This window comes from Clinocottus analis, unplaced genomic scaffold (genome assembly GCF_023055335.1).
Source record: "Clinocottus analis isolate CAN_PGR_092001 unplaced genomic scaffold, fCliAna1.0.p SCAF_4, whole genome shotgun sequence".
Taxonomy (NCBI): Eukaryota; Metazoa; Chordata; class Actinopteri; order Perciformes; family Cottidae; genus Clinocottus; species Clinocottus analis.
In genome coordinates, this window is record NW_027176153.1 from 18,844,878 (window position 1) to 18,869,102 (window position 24,225).

Genomic DNA, 24,225 nt, shown 5'->3' on the forward strand with positions numbered 1-24,225 from the left:
AAAATACATAACATACACATAACACATAATGATAGAGCAATACTGTGCCACAGTGCTCCTGTCTTTGTGTTTCTCTCTCTTTCTCCCTTTTCCTCCCTCTCTCTCCCCGCCTCTCTCGCTGTCATTCTTTGATGATGGAACCACTTGATGTTGACAGCAGATTGATACGGGCTCTTAATGAATGATGTTTTATTAATGGTCCCATAATCAGATTACCTGCAGGCGGACAGGCTCCATCTATCTCTCTCCTCGGAGGTCTGACAATGAAGGAAGAATAACACATCTGGAGGAACACAGACAGCGGTTAACCTTAATCAGGAGCTTCGCTTGCACACACACTGAACTGTACGCATGCAGGACCCACAGAACACAATAATGTTGGTAATAATCCTCCAGCATGATGAATTGTAAGGATTTGGTGATCTGCAGTAAAGTAGCAAGAAGTAAAAGACCTCTTGCTTCCACCAATACATTCTCCTACTACTACTAAACCACCTGTCCTCTACAATAGCAAGTGAATGCACCATTCTGCATGTTCATGGCTTTCTGCATGCATGTGTTGTCTCTTTTTCTGCATTTGCTGCATAGTCTCGATTGCAGGCCAATGGCTGCAGCTTCGTCAGTAGCAGATATTTTTTGCCGTCCACAATTTAAATCCGTCTCCAAAAGTATCCTCACGATATGAATAAAGTGCCCGACACGACGGCCTTCCTGGACCATCACCGGCTCATTCCATCACACTTCGTCCCATTACCCGCCTCACCAGAGGAGAGAGGACCCGCCACACTCGGGGTATTTCCGCTCATTTAACCTTTTGGAAACTGGGAGTGAAAATCCTCCTGCTCCCATTTTAAGTCCCAGCATGCCCCATTCAGACAATCTTTTAGAATAAAATATGTATTTTTTTTCATTTTTGAACCAAACGACACAGTTTTTTGACTGAAACTCCTTCGTAACAGGTCAAGACTTTGTTTTATTGTGATTTTTGTTGCATATTCCGATTCTTTAGGTCCTAATCTTTCCAAAAAGGTGTGTTATCAACCGCTCCAGGAGGCCTTTTTGGGAAATCAGGCTCATATCATGCTGGATGTTCATAGTTATGATCCAAATATCTTTTAAAAGTGTTTTTTTTGCAAATATGCATTTTTTTCCCAAGACTTTTCTGAACAAATACATCCAATAAATACAGTGTTGGAATTAATTTGGGGTTCGTACAGTGACTAAAACACAGGGAAAAAAAGAGGTCTGGAGCCAAAAATTGGTTCCACACTTTTCAACGGGTCAATAAATCTCCTCCGATCCCGTCCAATCAAATAATTCAAATCATGTGACTTGTTGCCCCCGACGCTCAAGGTAAATGGCCACGACTGTTCATCACCGCGGCTGCTAATAGAAAGAGCCGCCACAACTGACAGGGGGGAGGAGCCGCTTCCAGGTATGAAAGTTGACACCCGAGGGTGGAACGTGATTATCCGGCTGAGGCCGTAGAGGAACCTGGGAAGATATCACGCTGCTGCCTTAATGTCATTAAACTGCGTCCTCGCCTACAAGAGGAGCCTGGACGTTAGCCCACAGGAAAATGAAAAATGAGAGACGCTCCGTTCAGTAAGTCCTCTCCTGCAGCAGTTTCCCGTTGGCAGCGAGGGCAAGGGGAACGAGTACATCAGATGTGAACTTTTTAAATGTGATTTATGGCACCGCTATGATTGAGGTGTCAGGATTTATGACCAGACCTGCTGACAGCAATTACTCCCCAAACACTAATGCAACGGAAAACTCCCCTTTGATATATCTGGTTATTAATGCAAGTACACAGGTATGCAGCCGCTAAGGGCTCCCCGGAAAAGGTTAGATTTATCACGCTGACATTTCACTTGTAGCGCGCACCCACAATCCCCCCATGTGGCCGGGGGACAGGTAAAGGAGGCGCACGGCGACACCCTCAAACCTCAAACAGCCCGCCGACTACACAAATAGCGACGCACACGGGAAGGTGCACCGCATGGCTAACGCAGGCGGATAGATTCGTGGGGAGGATCTGATATTGAAGTTTCTGTGTCATATTGACTTAATGCAGATTTGGAAAAGTTCTTTTCATCCCTCTCTAAAAAAGACAAATAAATGAAAGAAAGCTGCGCAGGAAAAAAAATATATTAAAGTGTTCGTCAAAAAAACTGGAAAAAGGACCGAATGTTCTCATTTATTCATTCTGAAGAGCTGCCAGAAAAAAAAAAGTCTGGATTAAATAATATTTTTTTGTAATATATTTAAATGCTGTTTGAAATTAAATCACACCAGCTTTCACCTCAGGACATCAGAGTGCTGTCTTGTACTTACTTGTTACATTATCTTCATACACACACACAAGCACACATTTGTGCACACCACCAAAGTCGTGTGTGTGTGTGTGTGTGTGTGTGTACGCATACGTCAAGAATCAGTGTGTGCGCTTTAAAAAGGCAGTTTTCTGTCCGCGGGTTTGGCGTCATGTTGCTTTGCAACCAGACAGAGGCCACACAACAGTTTTCTGAAACATTAATGAGAGGTTCAAAGACACTATTTATGTTTCAAACAGGACAAGAAACGACTGACATGAAATAAAAAAGGAGCATTAAATAAATCATCTGACGTCTCTTCAGGGCGCTCCAGATTACTGGATAGTGTCGACAGAGACGAATGTTGTTACAATCCCACTGAGATTTACTTAAAAAACCTTTTCCAGGAAAAAACCCCGGCGCAAAGCCCCCCCCCCCTCCCCCTACCTCCCTGTGAGGTGACCTTAACGGACACGTGTTTGAACCCGTGTGGTGAGTCGTGCTCCTCATATCTTGCGTTCCCCGCTGCAGCCAGCACCTCGGGGTGGATGTTTCTAATGGAGTGCGGGAGGCCGGCTCCTGGGTGTTTCTGCATCAGGATGATGATCCGGCCGCTGCGGAGCGCCGCGCGGCCTCGTGACTCGACTGCTGATGCCGGATGAAGAGGACGCGGCTGGATTCTGAACTTTACCTCGGATTCATTTGTTCAATCTCTCCCGAACGCCGAAGTGACTCTGGGATGCGCCGCACGAAGCTGCCGTCCCCGTGGCGTGTAAACTCCTCTGGTGGTCGAGAGGCGCCTTAACGGGAAGCTCCGACTGGGAACAGGATCATGTGTCGTATACCTTCTGAAGAAGGTGCTATACTCTCACATAACTTTCTTCCACCTCTCAAAATGTGCAATATTCCCATATAACTCTCCATTTTCTCCTCTTTTCACAATCCAGGAACAGCACTCAGGACTATTTATTACTCCTTTGTTGAGAACTTGTTTTTAAAGCTGTATCTACATATTAGCACCTTCCTTGTTCATATTAGCATTTTTCTGTACATATTACCACCTTTCTTGATCATATTAACACTTTTCTGTACATATTACCACCTTTCTTGGATATATTACCATCTTTCTGTACATATTACTGTTGTATGTATAGTGTTTATAGGTTTTATATTTTCTTCTTTCTTATTAGAGTGTGTTTTTTTGTTTTTAACTCTTGACTGAGTGCCAATGTGTCTGGACTGTTGACCTATGCACAAATGGCAAATAAAAAAATCCTTGAACCTTGCACATCAACATTTGAAGGAGGATCAACAATAGACTTTTCCTACGTCGGTATTGAAGATATTTGAATTATCTCTAGAATCGTTAATTCGTTGTATAAATGTAATTTGTGGTCAGATCGGTGCTCGACCGCCCGGTTAATACAGGTTTCCTTCGTTTTGACTACAGCTCTTGAGAAAACATGTTATAGTTTAGAAATGAGTACGTTTTTCCATTGTGTGTATAGGGTCCAGTGCTGTGGGGAATGAGGACGATCAGTCTGTAGATAATCTTGCCGTCTTCACTCGGGTTGGACCGTAGTTTCTTTTTTTTCCTATTGTCCAATCGTGGCCGCTCGAGAGATCACTGATAGGCGATCCCGAACGCTCCGTCAGGCTCTGCGTGTTTTGAAAGAGACAAAGAGAGAAAGTAGACAATTCCACACAACGTACAGCCTTACTTATTATAATGTGGATCGTGGCGACTAAAAAAACACAAGACAATTAACCTGAACACGATGCTGCTCGTCCATGTGCGCACCGCCAAGCACACATGGACGCTTAAAGAAGGGCGCCATTGTCTGAGAAGACATCAAATAGATTTTTTTTTCCCCCATTAAATTGTTTTAAATGAAGTGCTCTCACTCTTTTGTGAATGCTTATTCACATAATGGTTCTATTATGGAAAAGCTTCTAAGCACGCATGCAGAGCCTGTTCCTGATCGCCTATCAGCGATCTCTCCAGCGGCCACGATTGGACAATATGAAGAAGAAAAAAAAAGAAACGACCGCCCAACCCGAGTGAAGACGTCAAGATTATCTCCAGACTGATCGTCCTCATTCCCCACAGCACTGGACCCTATACACTACAGGGAGAGATTCACCGGCAGATACACGCGCACACACAAAAGCAAGTAACACAATATTCGATGATGTCATGTGTGGTGGAATGCCAAATAAAATGGCAGAGTGTAAAATGGCATTCTTCGGTGCAAGCGCGAGTGCAGTTAAGGCGGAGAAAAAAAACATTTGTGAAAGGATCAGGCGGGCTGAGGAGACGATGGCGGGGGAGGAGGTGCAGGTGAGAGCCGAAGCATGCAATAAAGATCAGATAGGGAAGATGAATTATCGAGCTCCGACACAGAGGGACCTGGCGGATCTACTGTATCCTTGGTTTAAGTTACTCCCCTGCAGGGGAGGCAGTTTCCACCTCAACATCACCCCGCTCACCCACCCCTCCCCACCACCACCCTCCCACCCACGACAGGCCGCATGTTGTTGAGCTAAGGAGGCGTTTGTCCCTGAGAGCGTGTTTTGTGCATCTGTGTGTGTGTCAATGTCATCTTTTCAGAGAGACGGCACACGCGCGCGGGAAGAAGGCCATCCATGCAAGTATGTAAGTAGCCGCCGCGTCGCGGTGAGGAACAGCAATCTTGACGTTTGCATTGTGCCTGGTAAACACCACGAACACACGTGAAAAGGAGCTTTTGAAGTACGCACTCTACCACACGGCGGAGGAATCATCGCCTCCCTGCTCCTCTCTCTCGGACTTGTGATGCGTTTGCATATTGTCGTGACATTAGCCACGTCGTGCAGGAGGCTGTCTATATTCACATCATTACACATGCTGATTGAACAGGGGGGGGGGGGGCATCCGCTACATACTATACTTTTCTCAGAAAACCTTTCTCATTTCATCGTTATGAAGCAATCAACATCAAGGTCACCGAAAACCGGTTCATTCCATCTTTTTAAATTACTCGAGAGAATTAGAGATTCTTCATTCAGGTAGAACGCTTGATTGTTTGAAAGGCGTTTCACTTCGTACGCGTAGTTTTTCATCCCCACATCTTCATGGGTATCTTTTCCCTTTCGCCAGTTCAATCACTGTTGCTATAAATATATCTGCCTCTCGGACAATCAAATCCAACAAGCAGAGAGCATTTGTAACCAAGATCCTATTTATTTCTCTCTTCAGCAAAAGAAAATATAATTTACAAATGACTCTCGAGCATTTCCAAACAGCACAAGGGTCCTACTGAGACGTTCTGGAGACGGACGACAGACTGAAATAAACTCCTCACCCATTCTTCTAGCAGACGGGCTTAAAGAGCACTACACTCTGATTGGCTGGGGAGGACGCGCGTCATTCAATCAATCATGAGAGAGCCAAGTCACATCTTTCTGTCCTCTATAGCAAGGTACTGCAATGATGGACAATGATGGGACTTAATAACTCTATAATATATATATATATATGCCTCTCAAACATTTCCACTGAATAGATATTTTTTGATTTGATTGAAATTGAACAACTGAAGAGAAAATGACAACAGGGAGTCTACAGAACAAAGCTTTTGGAGTGAAGTGCTCATGACGCCATGCTCTCATGCTCTCATGCTCTCATGACAACATGTCGGTATAATGCATGCTTTTAATGTTTACAGCTGCAAATATTGTAATGTTTTAGAATACTAAGATTAAGACGAAGACTAAGCATCAAACACAACTTCTATATGAGGCTGGTGTAAATGTCTTTACACAGGATTTTGAGAGACTATGGTGGAATAACTAAGTACATTTAGGATAAAGGTCTGAGTAGGATTTGAGGCTTCACTTGAGTTGCTTCAAACTTCTACTCTCAGAGTTAGTTACTTTACAGATTCATATTCGAAATACAAACTATAAATCAACTAATATGCATTAAAAACGGCCTAGATCGAGCTGACTATAGATGCATAGGGACAAAAGAAGGATATGGCCTGAACAGAATACATATGGATATTAGATTAGTTGGCTTATATTCACCAGAAGTGTAAAACATGTTAAAAACAACTTCTGATTCTGTAATTGTTCAGAAAGTTTATTTGTTGCACATAAAGGAAACGCGTCGGGGTGATTTGGAGCCCAACAGTAAAACAGTTCAATAGTATGACATCATTGAAAAATAGAAGAAATAATAATAACAAATAAGAGTACTTTAAAACAAGTATATTATTAAAGTGTCATGTGTGTATTAATAGAGAAAAGATGTGCAAGGGTGTGTAACGGTAACAAATGGCCCGGTGTCGGAGTCAGTGGAGGTTTATTGATGAACTGCAGACAAAATGAAAATACCACTAAATCAAGAGGGACATGTCTTTGCTTCTTTTTGGGATCGCTGTAAAAAAAAAAAAAAAAAAGATGCAATAAATAGTTCCTGACAATGACTGATATATTTGACTTCAGATCGCTGAAAGTATCTGCATTGTATGAATTCAGAGATTTCAGTCTCACAGAGTCTGATGGAGTCTGATCAGCTGCTGCAGACGTCCGAGAGACTCGTGGATCCTCGCGAGTGGCCCGCTGAGCATCAAGGGCGAGCCGGCGCGTCAGCGAGCACTTTGCCGATGTGCTTGACCGCACTGGATGTGGGAAGAAGACGGGAAGAAGACGCGGCGTCTGGAGTGGAGTGGCCCGAGCGCTAAGGTGCTGATCAAGACTTCTTCCTGGGTGATGAGCGGAGGAGCGGCGTCACCGACCACCTCCTCATCGCGGAGCTCGGCCTGCTCCTGTCTCCGGCGGCGGCGGTGGAGAGGGGGCTTCAGCTCCACGGAGAGAAACAATACCGACTGGAGGAGCAACTTGACTGCTCACACGCCGACAAGGTTGCTCATCATCAGCTGGAAGGGTCCAGGCGTGGGGCCTCTTGAGGTGAAGAGGCGGCTCGAGGAGGCCGGCGGACGGAAGCTGACAGCGAAAGTCCCGCAGTTCTCACGGTGTTAATATGAATGAAATCAAAATGCTGTATTGAAATCTTAAAAATGTGCGGGAGAGAAAATTAATCAGCTATTGTGACGATTAATTACAACATATGTAACAATTAATACTCTTTCTTGTCCTTTTTCTCCCCCAAAGCCAGTAAAAAGATAGAAGAGGCTACTACTATCTACTGGCACATGCATTATTATTATTTGTATTATCAACATACATTTTCTTAATGCTTTATTTATTACGGGGACAGTGCACATTAATAAAAAACATTTCTGTTAAAAGTGCCAGAGTTAGCCAAGAGGCCATCCGTAGTCCCGAGAGGCAGATGTTAAAACAACAAAAACAAACCTGGAAACAGAAATCAAATCGTATCATAGTTTATGAATCGCTTTGTTTAGTAACACTTAAATCTGCAAAGTGACTAGTAACTACAAGTACAATATTTGGCTTTGAATTGTACTAGAGTACAATTAAAAAGAAGCATAAAAGTACTCCTTACATTCCACCACTGACAGCAGGTGTGGGACACACATAAGAACAATATAAAGGAATATAATATAAACTGGTAGCCGTACTGGACAAAGGTACTTGTACTTGTTTATCTGTGTTTTCAGATGTGATTGAGTTGACCTGGTTGTGTGAGTCTCAAAGTGTGTGAGCTATAAACAAGTTACATTCTGAAGCAGAAAAATACATAAACGTCTACGGCCTGGAGGTCTTTAAATCCTGCACACAGGTCGTCTAAATTTCCAATTTTTATAGATTAATCAAAGCCAGACCAACAAACAAACAAACAAACAAAAGACTCTCAATCTTTATGGAACAATATGTCTACATTAAAATACTTCTGTACCATTTAATTAAGCAAATGTCTGACAAATTAATTGTTTTGTCCTCCAACCCACATGACAAGTGTGAGCCGAATTCAGATAACTCACTCACACACATGCCCAGATATTAAAGTTTCAGAGCCGTGTGAATTAATGTTTAATCCTGGAAGTGTTAGGCTGCAGAGCAATATGTTCCTTGTCCCCCTCTAGGCTAGTTGGCAGCCATGAAGCTCAGTGTAGCTTGAGTCAGGGCCTGTTTACTAGAGAGGCGGAGGAGGGAGGAAAGGAAGGAGGGAGGGAGGGAGGATCACAACAACACAAACGTTGACAGTCTTCTACAATTATTTTTGTTAACTCGGAGGCAGATTACATCCTGGGAGAGCAGCTACTAAAATATTCGAGGAACGTGTGATATCGTTGGATTCAAGAAGTTACCTCCAGTTCTGCTAGTACGCTTACACGAGGGAGGAAGGGCGGGAATTTCACCGGCGACCCCGAGTCTGGCCTCGATGCCCCTCTGAATAAACCTCACATAGCATCAGCCCCAGAGGCCTCGATGCCCCGCCCCCACTGACCAAGATGATTAAATAGTTGTTTTTAATATATTTGGCTCCAGCTATCCTAAAATACAGGTTTTAGACACAAGTGTCTTTTGCTAAGATTAAGTATTAGGCATTAAGTATTGTTGGGCAGCATCAAGTGATGACAGCCTTATCCCTGCCACTCTCGATGATGCTGATGATCCCACCAGATGCGCGGCTTCTAAAATATGCGCCTAGTTTACTTTTGCCGTGTTGCAGTGTGTCTCCTTCACCGGTTAAGGCGTGCACCCAAAACCTCACGCCTCTCGTATTAAGGATCCTATAGCTTGTAAGGATAGCTGTAAGTAATCGTTAACTTCTGGCAAATCCAAACCAACAGATTCTGCATTTACCTGCAGACTCTAAGATGTTGGCATTGGAAGATCTCAAAAGTGTCATGTTTTCTTTTATAATAAAGGCGGAGGGGGATATTATTCATGCCGATGTGAAGAGAAGTTCACGTGGATTTAGAAAAGTAAGTAAAAAGTAACCAATGAACATTTGAGGAAACTTAATCGGTGTGGCGGCGGGTGATAGAAGGAGTTAATTGGGCTTAAAGCAGTCAACCTAGAGGGAAGCCCTGACATCTCCCCCTACCCCTCCCCTCCCCTCCGCCTCCCCCCGCTCCCAGCTACCACCACAAATAGGAACCTCACTCGGTGGGAAACACTGAAACACTGCCGTCCCAAACGGAACGCCTGAGAAGTACTTAAACTTCCTCGGAGCCGCAGAAGGCCCGGAGTTGGCCGAGCGGTTCCGGTATCCGGGGATCGCTCTCGCTCATAGTGAGGATGACGCGCTCCACTGGACTCCGTGAAGCTGATTGAAGCTGACAAGCACAGACGCAGATAAAGTGTTGGGAGACTGACAGAGATTGACGTCAACCGCGGTGAATTAGCAAAGACGTTGCAGGGCGGGCGGGCGGACGAATGTGGAGGGTTGAAGAAGTTAAATAGAGTTGATATTCATTTTGTATTCCTTGTTGTTTCATTCACGTTTGATGATTTATCCTCTCTGATCTCACAACTGCTGGAGAGAAGACACAACAGCCTGAAGAGTTGACAGAAACTGTCCAGCATAAAACACAGAATGCGGTTAATGTGAACAAGACAGTTCGATGACAATATCGCCTCGATATCACGTCTAAATGCTGCTGAATTAGAACCGGATTGCCAGATGGATTACATTATCAAAATGTATGTGCAATTATGAATAATGAATAAGGTCAGTCACGACATGTTGGCAGAAAGACAACAACATGCACTGCGTCTTAGACACAGTGGAATTTATTTAGACTAGCATGATGGGGTTTTGGGGGGGGGGGGGTTGTTAATAATTCAAATGAAATTATTACGACCTGCTAACAGTCAGCGTTACTCACCAACACACATTGTATTATACTTGAGGCCAATATTTGTGATTCCTTCCTCGAAAAATAGTTGCGAAGCCAAGCAAGTAATTAGAATCCAACCCTGTTTACATCCACGCTTCTGCAAACCTGAGTCTGCTGGCACATTGCAGCATAACACGGGGGGGTTACCATAGCCTATTATTATAAATCTAAAACTCCACAGGGAACCTTAATCACTTATAACCATGTCCACTTTTAAATATCTGAGGCCCGACAATTATGCCGCTTCTCACGCAAAAGTTGTGATCAATAAAAAAAGAAACTTGACGGGGGGAACGCGGACACTCTGGCTCATGCGTGCGGACATCTTGGAGACGCGGGGGAATTGGCGTCGCAGATGGTGAGGTGGTGAATTGAAGCCAGACTGTAGAAATGAAATGTGAGAGGCGTCATTACATGTAGATTAGAATGATGCCTCACACATTTAATTGCACTTCATTTTCATTTAACCCCACGTTACTTTGCACTTCGTCATTAACAAACCAGCAGTGCTATTTGGGCTAGTGAGACATAACTGTGAGCACATTCCAATTGTTAAAGATATCAATATGCGGATATCACCAAGTACATTCATCATATTCATGACGTGTTTGTGAGTTAAAAGCGCTGCAGTGGACTCTGCGTTATTGAGAAATTCATTGTTAATTCCAGACTGTCAGCTATCCGATCACTGGAGCACAGGAGCAGGCACACACCTCCTCCAGTCACCTCACCTGGCAAATCTTCACCCCCTGCACATCATGAGTGTGTAAATTAGCAACGCCTGGAAATAAAACCAGTGACAGCTGTGGCGTGATCGCTCCATCTCTCCATTATCGGGCCTAATCATAATGCCAAGAGAAAACACAAGTATATAAATAAATAGTGTTCACCTATCAATCAGTCTGGTTCCTTCCTTCCATGTGTGTTCGATGTGTAACGATACTCTGGCACTGTTAGGACAGTGTGAAAGGAAGAATTCGGAGTGAATAAGTGTTCTTCCGCTTGGTAGTTGCAGTGATTCCCCTTAAAAGACCCAGTGCCAGCTCATTTCTATGCATTAGCATTCATGAAGCGCTTTGCATTGACCGTTCATGGTTGAATGTGGGCGTGTAGATGGGAGGCTGAACCAGCTGCGCACTATTACAGGTTTGTTTTAGGATTTATCAAAAGGTGCACTGGCAAGCGTACACAAGGTTCTTTTTGAATCTGAATATTTTGGGGCATACGTGCATTTTCAGCTTTGAGCGTACGCAAACATTAAGTGTAGATCCTACACACTGTTGTATAAATGAGACCCCTGGTGATTCAGATTTTTGCCGATCCCAATTTCCTGGTGAGAACTGTAATTAAGCAATAAGGTACGAGAGGCAGTGCTGTATCGTCAATAATGTACTGTTCGAACCCTTAAACTGTACATTATTGTAGATACAGTTCTGCCTCGATCAACTTGCTATTGATTGACAATCATGATCTGGAATGATTTGTATTACACTTGAACTCTGTTATAAAACAGGCAACAAAGCCTCACTTGCAGGCCACGGGGGAACAATGTGTGATTTTACTGTTACTAGGCAATTTAGAAAGTCATAGAATTTTGTACTAACATGAAGCCAAAATATATGCTCCCCAAATAACAATGTACACATCCGGGAATTTAGTTGAATTTAACAGAAAGTTTTGCAGAACAGGTAGTGTATGCGTCACCTGAGTGACACTTATGAAGGCCACCGGCCAACCGCACGTTACTATTGAGTGGATGTGAATGTGTTAATCATGTACATAAATGAAAAAAGACACAAACAGACGTTCAAATTATCTTCACTCAAAACACAGTCAAGGCAAAAGAAAGTTTAACCTAACGTTTAGCGAGTGGCAGACATCTTCCTCAGAGGACCGACACAGCTCTCCAGGTCGCCTGCGGGTCCGTCTGGCCTTGAGTCCGGCTTCGGGTCCAAACTCACACTCCATCATCGCTCCTTTACTTTGTCACACGAGCTAACCGTCGATAGCCAACAACACGGTACAAACAGCTGTTAGCGCCCGTTAGCCTAGTGCCCGTTAGTTTAGCGCCTATTACGGCTGTTAGCTTACTGTCGTTATGCTTCTTAGCTTAGCGGCCGTTACGCGTGTTTAGTAGCTCACAGACAAGAGCACCGACGTTCAGCTGTGTGAACTGAATTATGTAGAGACAACACAGGTTGTTATTAGTTTTTTTCTCTCTCGTTGACTCAACCATTTTCCGACTTCACTTTTCCCTTCATTTCCTACGGTTAGGTCGCCTCCTCTCTGCGCATGTTTGCCCGCCCTTTCGATTTCTCTTCCTCATCTTTAACCAATCAGAACAGGTGCAACCGATAATGAGCAAAGCTAACGAAAAGAGCTGAAACTAAAAGTGTATTCTGTGTTCATTTGAGTTAACCTCAACTGAATAACTCACTGTTTGAGTTCCCTATTCGCATCTCACTTCATTTTAAGCTAAATTAATTTCAGTTTATTAATTTCAGTTCCAGTCTCCTTCCTGAGCAAACATAAAAACAAATGATGCATCTGAATGAGCAAAGGAAAGCAAGCAAAGAACAGCTCCGTCATGTCACATCAAGCCTTTTAGAATGAAAGTTGTATATCCGAGGATTCGGACAGTTAAGAGACGGTGACACTAAAGGGAGGAATCGATTTGCCTCCACTTGCCTCCTTGGTAGCTTGAGATTAAAGACCCCCAAAAAATAAGCAAATGTGGGCACTCTAACCACTTGACAGACTGCAAAACCGCTGAATGTGGTGTGTGTCTGTGCCCATTGATTCATGTGTGTAAGTGAGCATGCACGATGCAGCAAAGTAGGCTATGTGTGTGTGCGTGTGTGTGTGTGTGCGTGTGTGTGTGTGTGTGCGTGTGGGTCCGTCCAACAGAATTGCTTTCATTTGGTCTTTGTACTCCAGCGAGCCCATCTTTGTGACAGATACTTTCAACCTCCCGCACACCCGTGTGTTTATCTGGTGCAGTCACTGTACACAGCTTCTCACCTGCTAACACCTTTTTGTTGAGCTGGAGCTGGCATCGCGTGTGCTCCCTCTGCCTCAAAACACCTCTCTGTTCAGCTAGAGTGCTCTTTGTATAAAAGACACCCCTCTGGGTCGCTGGAATGGTTCTTATTTGCAGTCCATCCATCTTCTGTTTGCCACTCTCCTTTTTTCTTCTTCTTCTTTTTTTCTAAATCTCATTGTCTCCCTGCAGCCAATTTTGGCCCTCAAAATAACACATGAAAAACATTGGAATTGAAACGACATGATTGTTTTCCAATGAAATGCAATCAAGCTTTTGATGAGTTCTTGGTTCTCTGTTTTACTGCCATTTCCCTCCTGTTTTTGCCAATATCTGCTGTTACAAATAGCAGGTTCAAAAATAATTTAAATTGCCGTGGAGATGCTCCTGAGCTCCCTGTCGGCTTGACCCTCGACTGCTATTTAGAACACACAATGGCTGATTCCTCCTGATTTAGACTGAGCGTTTTCCTGTCCAGATCAGTGCTTCACAATTGATATTGAGAGCCTTAAGAGGATTATATCTCTGATGCTCCATTTTCCCTCTGCTTCGTAAACCATTTACCACTAAATGGCTACCCTCCTAAATATAGTGCTCTAAGGTCTGTTTGCCGTGGATATTGTCCTGCTTCCCTGTGATGAAATTAAAGATAAAAATCAGCGAGAGAAAAGTGTGTTCTTCTCGTGGCAGTGTGAAGAATGGGCGTGGAGATGAGATTTACAGACGTGGCTGTCAGATTACCGGCTCTCCGGCTGTGGATAAGGAGAAGCCGTGTGTCCGCTGTGTTTTACTCCTGTAGCTCATTGCAGCTCAGCACAGTGTGGTGCTGTTGGGTTTTTTGTTGTTGTCATGCAGCAGGGTCGACAGGGTCAGGACGTCGGCTGTTTTTCTTTCTGCTCACAAGCGAGAAAGCTACCCGAGGGTCTCCTGCCTCCTACTCCTCGCTCCATCCCTCGTCCTCGTCCGCCCATCTCGGCTCAATTAATCTGGGATGCCTAAGTGACCCTGAGAGAAGCCACTGTGCATGATTGAAATTACTCTCCGCACACTGCAGCCGCCGACGACCCTCACACACCTCCCTCCATTCACATCCTACGTCTCTCTCTCTCTCTCTCTCTCTCTGCTGCTTTTCCTTTGTCCTCATCAAGTCGGCCATCACGCTATCCGTAGGTCACGTACAACATGATTTAATTAGATTCCTCGTTGCCGTGTGCTTTACTGCTTTTGTCAAAGGTTGTTGTTTTCATTTTAACTATACCTCTAAATCAAATGTGGGGTGAGCTACTGTCCACACGCACGCACACACACATACAGGTCGTTAAACTCACACACACCCGGGCATATTCAAGTAATGAGCAGTGTAATTGTAAACAGTGAAGTGTTTACTGGGACTAAGCTTGCGGTTGCCCTCTTGTGAGCAAAACAATGTTATCTCAGGACGTCGACAAGCACGACATCTGATGAATGGAGGTTGCTGTCAGCAGTGATGGTTTATTGCCAAACGGGGAGCGAGAGCAGAATCAAATTGCCACGTACGTTTAGACGGATGCAAAATGAATGCTGTGTCTGGTCCAGGCAGTCAGAGTCCAGCCGGCTCCTCCAGAGGGCCTCGGCGGCCCAGCGCTTCCAGCTGGACCGCCTCAAAACACCAGCGACAGGGTCCAAGCAGCAACCCTCCAGGGGTGGCAGAAGACCTTGGCATTGCAACAGACACGGCTGATTTATCGCATAGGACCACTGGAGGAAGGAGGGGGGAGGGGGGGAAAAGAAGAAGAAGCAATACTCAAATTGAACATGTCACCATTCAGGCGCGAACTTGGAATCAACAGAACGAGGATGATTACAGATCCTCCCGTCTATCGCTCAAATCTCCTCTTGTTTCGAGAGATGGCCCTGAAAAATTAATGAGGTGTTTTATCATTTTCCAGCTTCTGGTAGTCTACCTCTACAGTTAATAAAACTGTCAATATTAAAATTCCCCTCTCACGTTGGATGGGATTTATTCCCCTGTTTAGTGCGTGGTTATTTTCCTTGCATCTCCAATTTTTTTTTTTTTTTAATATACGGCGGGTATAAGGACGCAGGCCAGATATGGAGATGTCAGCGAGGCAGTCATTGTGTCAACGTGATAATGGTGCGTTTGAGTTATGTGTCTGGGGAACACGGGATGGCGGGCCACCCCATTACCTACCTTCCCCGCCATCTGTGCCACATCTCACTCCAGGTGATTCTGCAGCACCTTTCTGTCTCATTGGCTGTCTCTTCGTTTGTTCCCCTCCTTGTCTCAAGCGTCCTCTTTGTCTCTCTTACACACAAGTTGAATTCTTTTTTCGCTGGATGCAGTCAGTCTACATTTACACTACGATGGGGGAGGTGTAGCAAACCGCCTGCGGCGAAACAAAACATTCAGATCATGTGAAAATGATTCCTCAATAAAGTAGAAAATTGATCCGAGCCTGTCAATGGTTCAGCGTGCGGGGGAGAGCTTTGAAGGACTCGGCCCACATTGTTGTTAAATGGGTTCTGGTGTTTGCTCAAAAGATAGAAGGGAAAGACTCACAAATGATGGATGTTACTGTCGAAAATGAAAATGAATGCGTTAAATCACCAATAATTCTTTTCCAAGCCATTATTAATTCTAGATTTGCTTTGGCAAATAGATTTGTTTTTTTTGGATTGATGCCCAAGTACTGTGTCACGAAGCATTCATTATTGAAAAATGCAACTGAAACTAGGGCGCTCCTGTTGGAAACTATGTGAGAGAAACAACGCTGAAAGCTTTTAGAAAGCCCCTTTCATGTCCCGTTTAACGTTAACGGTGCCTTTTTGTGTGTGCGACTACTACCGGGGTGCAAGAACGGGGTATTGTAGCGACTAATTTAATTGCCACGGATGTCGGAGTGTACTTGGAGTGTGTGCCGTTCAAAAGTCGCATTAAAAAGAGAAACTCTGCAGTGTTTATGTCGCACTCGAAAATTCCTTTGGCAAGAAAATCGACAAGTCGCCTCGCACAACAACAGATGCTGTATATCAATTATGTACTGCAGTCATTAGAAAATGATTTCCTGAATAAGAAAATGCAGACATAATGTGATATAATGCATAAGCAGAGAGAGAGAGAGAGAGAGAGGTCCTCAAAGAACCGTTCTTTTAATATCAAGAATGTGTTTTAAGCAGCGGAAACACCTGATAAGTTCCAGTACAACAGTTTCTATTAACTTTTTGCATTTCACGCTCCTCGGCCCGTGTTCCACGGAGGAGGCTTAAGCCTTTGGTGTTTGTTGATCCCGACATGCTCTGCATTTCTGATCATGTTTCAAAGGTGTTGATTGAAGTCACGATTCTCATCTTGACTGATGTCATATAATTGGGCTGGGTATCTGTTGTTAGTGTCTGAAGATCTCCTCTCATCCACAGCTGCTCCGCTACCTTTGATGCCACCTTTGATGGCACTTAATGATGCGTCTCTAAAACTCCTTTTAAAGTATACATTTATTGATGAGGCAACACAAAGTGTGCCGCTCTATTTTGAGGTCTGCCGTTTTCACAGTGCAGCCATCTTGGTGTGAGTAAAAGTCTTAAATACCAGCGGAGTCTGCGAGGCAGGTGAGCTGAGTGCCAAACACGTGATCCACATTCTAGTAAAAGTACAGGAGGGTTGAATTGTGATTTGTGTGGGCAGGTAACTCTGGAGAGGTCAAGTGAGTCTAATCATCTCTGACAGCTGAAGATGCAGTTTCCTTATTAAGACGGCTGGTGTCAGCGGTATTATGGCTCCATGACGCAGACTGATAATTAAACGGAGGCCGGAGAAAAATATGGTCACCGGGACAGGCAGGTCACATCTCACCATGACCTTTTCTAATCCAGGTACCGAACAGGGCTCCATCGGAAGAGAAAGAAGCCAGAGGCCTAATGAGGAAGAGAGCCCGGTTGTCCGTCAGCGGTGAGATACAGCACGCTCAACCTTTCTCTCTCCTGCGATCGATCTGCGTTGTTACAGTGACGTGAGTTGATCTGGACAAGAGCGGAAGCAACATTGCCACGTTGAATATAGATTCACACGTCTCAAGTTTTTGTTTTTCAGCAATTGAGTGAGTTGTGCTCATTGATGGTGAATTGATAGAAAGTGTTGGCGAAGGACAAGAAAATATGCAAAGACCAAAAATCAAACGGCAAACATGAATTGTTATTATTGACCTTACAGAAATAACAACTCTTAAGTTGGAACATTTCTTTTGATTGTTGTGAATAACTTCCTGGAAACAGCTACTTGACTGAATATTACGTTATGTCACTCACTGCTGATTAGTTTCAATAAATAAAATCAAAATAACCACCCGTCCTAAAACATGAACACAATATCCGGCTGAATATTAAAGATATCCTGTGGGATTTTATGTAAATGAACAGAAGTTATTTATTGTTTCAATGGGCATTACTATTAATCAAAAGCTATACAGCTTACTTTATGTTGCATTTTTAACACAACAGAACAGTCCTTGACATACGACCTCCAAAAACACAAGACGACTTAAAAAAATATGAATAAAACAGTAATATTCTTACCAATAGTTTAGCTAGTAGAAAGTATATATATGCGATCATTTACATACCCACATACACATGCACATCTACACCGACAAATACATATGCATATGCATCTATATATGCATATGCATCTACAAATACATAGACATTTGTGCATAGCATACCAATATACTGTATATACTTCCCACATGCATATACTTTTACACATGCATTCAAAAAGAAGTAGTAAAGGTAGGGGCAGGCTGAATAACTAAACTAAGTTTATTTAAATAATATATGCAGTAAATATATAAAATAAATAATAAAATAGCTTAAGTAAAACACAATTAAATGAATATATTGTAGCCGAGTTAAATAATAGATATAGATATTATGGGTTACAGGTTATATTATAAGTATAATGTAACACAGATCCATTTTATAATTGAGGGTACTTTTAAGTGAAACATAAACGACGTAAATACTAGAATATATCATCATTTTGTACATTCTAAAACAACACAGAGTGATCAGATAAAGGTATGCAAGAAGTTTGCTTATATATAACAAATGAAATCAACTAAAAGCAGTTAGTTTGGTTCAGAAAGGACAAGCTTGTGGTCATGGAAACAAACAAAAACAGCAAGGCTGTAATAAAAAGACAGGAAGCAAGCGCTTGTCTCCAAAGTCAAAAACCAAACATCCATTCTTCCTGACTTCCTCCCTCAGGCATTTAAAATGTCACACTACTTCCTGCTTTCCTCTCAAGCTTCTCTTAATCCTTTTGTATCCGTTTGAACAAAACAACGACGACGCTATGCTGTTGTTGTTTTGTGTGCGTGATAAGGACATAAAAAGATGTTTTCATGGCACAACGTATCCCAAGGTTTAGTTGTGTTTCAAGCCGTCCTCAATGTAATTACCTTTCAAACTTGTCGGAGCTCTTTCGGTGAGGGGCGAGCTTGTCGAGGGTTATTTTTCTAGCTTAATGGCACATTTTACTAAACGCACAAGTAGACTGATCAAGTGATTCAACAGATTAAACCGTTTATTCAGAATTGTCTGGGGACTCTTTTCAATCGTCACACATGCTTTTACCAAAGCTCCTCTGAATCACCTCTTAAAAATGACTGGGAGCATCAGGTGAGTACTCACATTGTGCAGGCATGTACCGACAACCCGTCACAGTGTCACCTGCTTTCTCCTGACACTGACACTTAATAAAAACTCAAAACGAGTCCGACGAGTGAGGACATTGTAACGAGCGAGGCTTTTTGAATACACTTTTTGTTTTATTCAAGCGTTCCGTCGGGCCCCCGCATCTGGACCAGGTTTGTTTAGACGTTTGTTGCGTCAGCCGCCGCCGCCGCCGCCTCAGCCGCCTCAGCTGTCATCTTCTGGTTGAATGATGCGTGAAAGTGAATATCCATCTTTTGTGATCAAAAGCGTCACGCGACGGCGGTATGATCCGTGCATGGTAAACAACCTGGCTGCTCGCGGAGGAGAAAGTCTCTCAGAGAGACGGACGCACTCCTTCAGAGGGCTTTGCTTGTGTGTGAACAGTGTGTGGAACATATTCTGAAAGCCCAGTTAGCCCGGCACTCTTGCCCAATCCATCAACTCCATCTTAACACCAATCCATTTCCTTACAAAGAAACCAGACGCACATCGACTGCGACCCCCTCAACCCTCACTTTAAAGAGCCGCACATACACCATTAAAGCAATGGGAGGTGAAAAGTCGGTGAAATAATTCTTCACATTAGCGGTTTATTCCAAGAATAGATTGCCTTCTGCGTAAGAGCAGGGGAGCATTATGTGAAGTAACAAACTTATTTGTGAGTCAGTGGTGGTGGTGTTGGGGGAGAGGTGTTGTAGCGTTTAAGTGCACAGCGAGAAATCACTCAGACTACGTAAAAAAAAAGGTCTCCCGGCGGCCAACTCGGCTGACTGGGGAGAAATACCACCGCCATTAAAGGCCTCTCAACACCTATGTGGATTTGGGAAATTGAAGCTGTCCAACTCTGGGTAGTGAAAGAGCAAGTGGGTGGGGGGGGGACGAGAGAAGAGAAGTTGTACAGACAGATGTCGAGTAAAAGGTGCGATGAGGAAGAGCGAGATGGACGGGGCCGCCAACAAGATGTGAGCGACAAACAGAGAAATGCCCACTCCCGCTTCCTGTGATTACGATGCTATTATTTAAGTGTCAGTGCCCTTCTGTCTATGCGTCAGTCCCTAAAGGGGTAAATCCATGTGAACGCCGGACAACGTGTTAATGTTGTCTCCATTTCCTGTAATTCAAATCAGAGAGAGAGAAAAAAAAAAGGTTGGACTATTTAATCGCTTCTTCATGAATCTGTCCATTCAAGAACAACCTTACAGTGAGTATGTGTGTGTGCGTGTGTGTGTGTGTGTGTGTGTGTGTGTGTGCATAAGAAAGAGAGAGAGAGAGAGAGAGCTCTCGTCTCCGTCCCTCTGTTGATGCACAGAGAACAAGGTTAATTACTTTTCTGACCTTCTCCAGAAGCTTAAAGAAACATTCCAATCATCGCCTGAATAGATAGCGCAGCAGAGATGCTGAGTCAATGGCCAAACAGTGAGAAATGAAACACGGCGGAGTCTTTTAAGTGCAGCGTTATTTACCTCCGCCATCGCTTATCAAATGTTTCAATAAACCTGAATGCATCACTGATTTAATGTCACAGAGGGAAACGGATTGCTTTTCTTTCCTCCCGCAGCTGCTCGCGAACTTTGATGGAAGATGTATGCAAAGCCTCCACTTTTATACATTTATAATAAAACAATGCTAAAATTGATTTATTTGGATATCAAGCGTCAGTCAGCAGGGTGCAATCACTTAAACAATATACTTATTTTATGTTTCTGGAATTTTTTTTTATTTTCCTTTTAACCACAGTAAAGTATTCCCTATTGTGAGATTTTCTAATTAAAAGCACATAACGTGAAGGACATATTCCACCATATTCTCTCCCATTTTACACCTACCATAAAGGCAGTAACTGTGCGGTTCTGGGAATAGAAGCACTCAGACACACCCGGAGGTCACCGCGGACTGAACCCATTATCCATGAGGAAAATACTCGTGTGAATGTAGTTGTTTCTGCAGTTCTTAGGGTGTACGCATAAAAAAAAAAAGACAAGTTTTATTATAGAAACATGTCACAATCACTTAAACTAAATGAAGGTTATTTAGATTTACTTCCAGAGGAGTTGTAACATTTAAACGTGTTACCCGATGATGATTTGAGGCCAAAATAAAGTGACGACTGGAATAATTTAATTTTACCTGCTGGGGACTTTTGTCAGCACAGTAATGAATAGTTGTGCTTTACAAGTGAAAGGACACTGCATCCGACCGGGATTTATTTTTAAAGCTGCATAATAGGCGACGCCAAGTCAATGTGAATAAATAATGTGTTGTGTGAGCAGCTCGGCTTTTGGAAAATAGTGAGATCATGAAGAGAGGCCCCCGCAAGCGCCGATCAAGAATCAGTCGAGATACCAAAAATACCCCCTTGAATGTGAGCCGCGCTTATATTTAAACTTGTATTGGGAAGTGCAGGATGTGATTTTGTTGAAAAAAAAATAAAAAAATTACAAAAACGTGATTCCTTGAGGCTGTCAGGCGGCAGAGAATCACTGTGCAGCCAGTTCATTTCACCCATCACAGACAGAACAGTTTCATAGCCAACAGCGTTTGAGGCTATTAAATGTAATGTGGGGAAGATAGCGGCGCCGCTTGATGAGCAGCCCTGTTATCACTTCTGCATGGCGAAAAACTTACATGAAAGCCCTTTTGAATTGAGCTATATTAGGCGCGTGAATATGATCCATACGCGGGCCTAAGTCAGCACCGCTGTCAGCGGGTCTCACGGCGGCTCCCGTTGTCAGACTATTTGAGATGCACTCATCAGTCTTCCTGGCTGATCCGAGTTGGCAGCGCACACGCAGTCTCTCCGAGCTCAATTTGATCTCCAGGATAAATAAACCAGCAGCGATTAAAAGAGAGATATGAGGGTTGACAAAATAATTAACGTGGGGCCAGTGTGACTCTGGGGTGGAGGGGAGGGGAGGGGGGATGCAACATATGACGAACAAACAAATAATCATTCGGGTGGCTGAGCAGCACTTATATTAATTGTGTGTACAGTGGAAACCAAGAAAAACAATCTTCAGAGAGGAAAAAAGATGGCCACCGCCTCCCAACACACGTACACACACGTCTTGTTAAATATAAACTCCTTCCCTTATTTCTTTAGAAAGCGAGCGGAAACCCGAGCTGATCTCCGTGGTCCCGAGCATTCTGGGGGTTATGGTCGCTGGAGGTTGAGCCCGCGGCTGAAGCCTTCACGGGTGAACTACATCTGTGTTGAAACGTCACCGCTTTGCCTCAAACGGCCTCGGGCTCGGGATATTTATAATGATCCTCACCGGTGGACTTTTTTTTTTTTCAAGCACAAATCTTCAGTGGCTAATTATCACAGGTGTTGAAAAGCAGGTCAACGTGACCCTTGAAATGCTAATGTTTCTCCCTCTGCGCTATCTAAAAGCTAATATCGTTCCGGGAGATGATCTCGCGTGGTCCGTGTAGATTTACATGTACTCAGAAACACACAGGCGCTCAGGCCTCGCCCTCTGAGACTCAAGCTGGATGTTTAGTTGTGTTACTCAGAGGTGAGAGTCAATGCCCCCCCCCCCCCCCCACATATCTCCTCCTCCCCCATCTCCTCCTCCCCCCCTACATTGACTTACGTACAGCTTTTAGCAGCTGCAAGTAAGTGCCATGCCGTCCCTCTGCTCCCATCTGGGTATAAAAGCTCTGCGGAGAAATTGAGGGTGCAACCACTCTGGCTGTTATGGTTACTGATGAAGTCAAAAAAATAAATAACCAGAGACTCTCAGGCAAGTTTCATATACACAAAAATGCACCACAGTTGTGTTTTCTCCCCCCCCCCCCCCCCAAAAAAAACATTCACAAATTTAGGAGTACATTTAGATCTGAACAATGCCACACTGATGAATAAAAATAATCTCATCAACAACTGATCATACGTGTGATGTGGAAAGTGTAGTTCAACGTGTTAATACGTCAGATGCTCTTTGGAGCTCCAAAGTAGCCGAAAAAACAGAGGATTCCTGCAGTTTCAACAAAAGGATGAGGCATAATGTTTTTGATATACAGTGAATACAGAGAGCGCTTCACTTTTCCACATTTTGTTATGTTACAGTCTTCTTCCATAGTGGTTTAAATTCATGCGTTCCCCCTACATTCTACACACAACACCCCATAACGCCAAAGTGGAAAAAGTTTGGGGGATTTTTTTGCAAATCCATACAAAATAAAGAACGATCCGGATGAACTGTATACCATTAAAAATGGACCAAAAAAAAAAACAGAGTGCAAAGATGGAAATAACAATAAAAGATCCCATAATTACAATGCAGAAAATACCGAGGTGTAAAATGGCTCGGGTAATGTTCCACACCAAATGGCAACTTATGTCAGATGTGGGAAAATAAAGGGTCGTTGGAGGAAAGCAAACCCTCAATAATGAGAGAAACTTTGTGTGACTCTCTCAGACCTCGGCCTCACAAATGTCCAAACTCCCACAATCTCAACAGAAACCATCACGAGCTTCTCTAAATTGGTGTTTACTGCAGGGCTGTTTTTTTTTTTTTTTTCTTTGCTATTCCGCTGCCGGGAAGACGGCAAGTGGGGACACTGCTTATGAGAACATGTGGCTCGTTGTGTGACTCTCACCGCTCTGCTTCCCACAGGAGCTGCCTCGCTCTCGACGGCGTGGCGGTGATTAGTCGATTAGTCTTCGCCGTGAGCCTCCGGGAGGGCTGAGCGTCGCACGTGGGAGCAGTTTCCCCCGTGAAGCGTCCGGCCTGCTCCTCATCTGGATCCGTCCACGGCCCCGATTTCACCCTCATAAGAGCTGCTGGCTGTGTTGTGACACACACACACACACACACACACAGATGAAACTCAAACCAACTCGCACACGGACACCAACACGATAGCAACACAGCCCTCGGTGAGAGCACTGAAGAGCCTTCCTTGTGTTGATAAAGAGAAAGCGCAGGGATGATTATGATTACCCGAAGATTATCCTCTTTATGAAAAAAAACAACAACAACAACAACAATAACAACAAGAGACCCTCAGGCAGAGAGCACGGCGCTTCACACCACGATCAATAGACAGATTAAAGCACAAAGCGCAGAGTAACCTGCTGCTTTCTCAAAGTTTAACGCATCGCCAGCAGAGGCAGCGTCCCCAGTTCGCCTCTCTCTCTCTCTCTCTCTCTCTCTCTCTCTCTCTCTATATATATATATATATATATCGTCTGGTTTGGGGTCCTTTGACCAGAACGAGACGTTTGTTTCGCTCTCATCTCCACGTTAACGATGCCGTCTGTGAGGACAGAGCGCCCGGCCTCTCGCTCTCACACACCTCAAAAGAGCCAGATACAATGCAGTCATTAGCGACCTGCAAG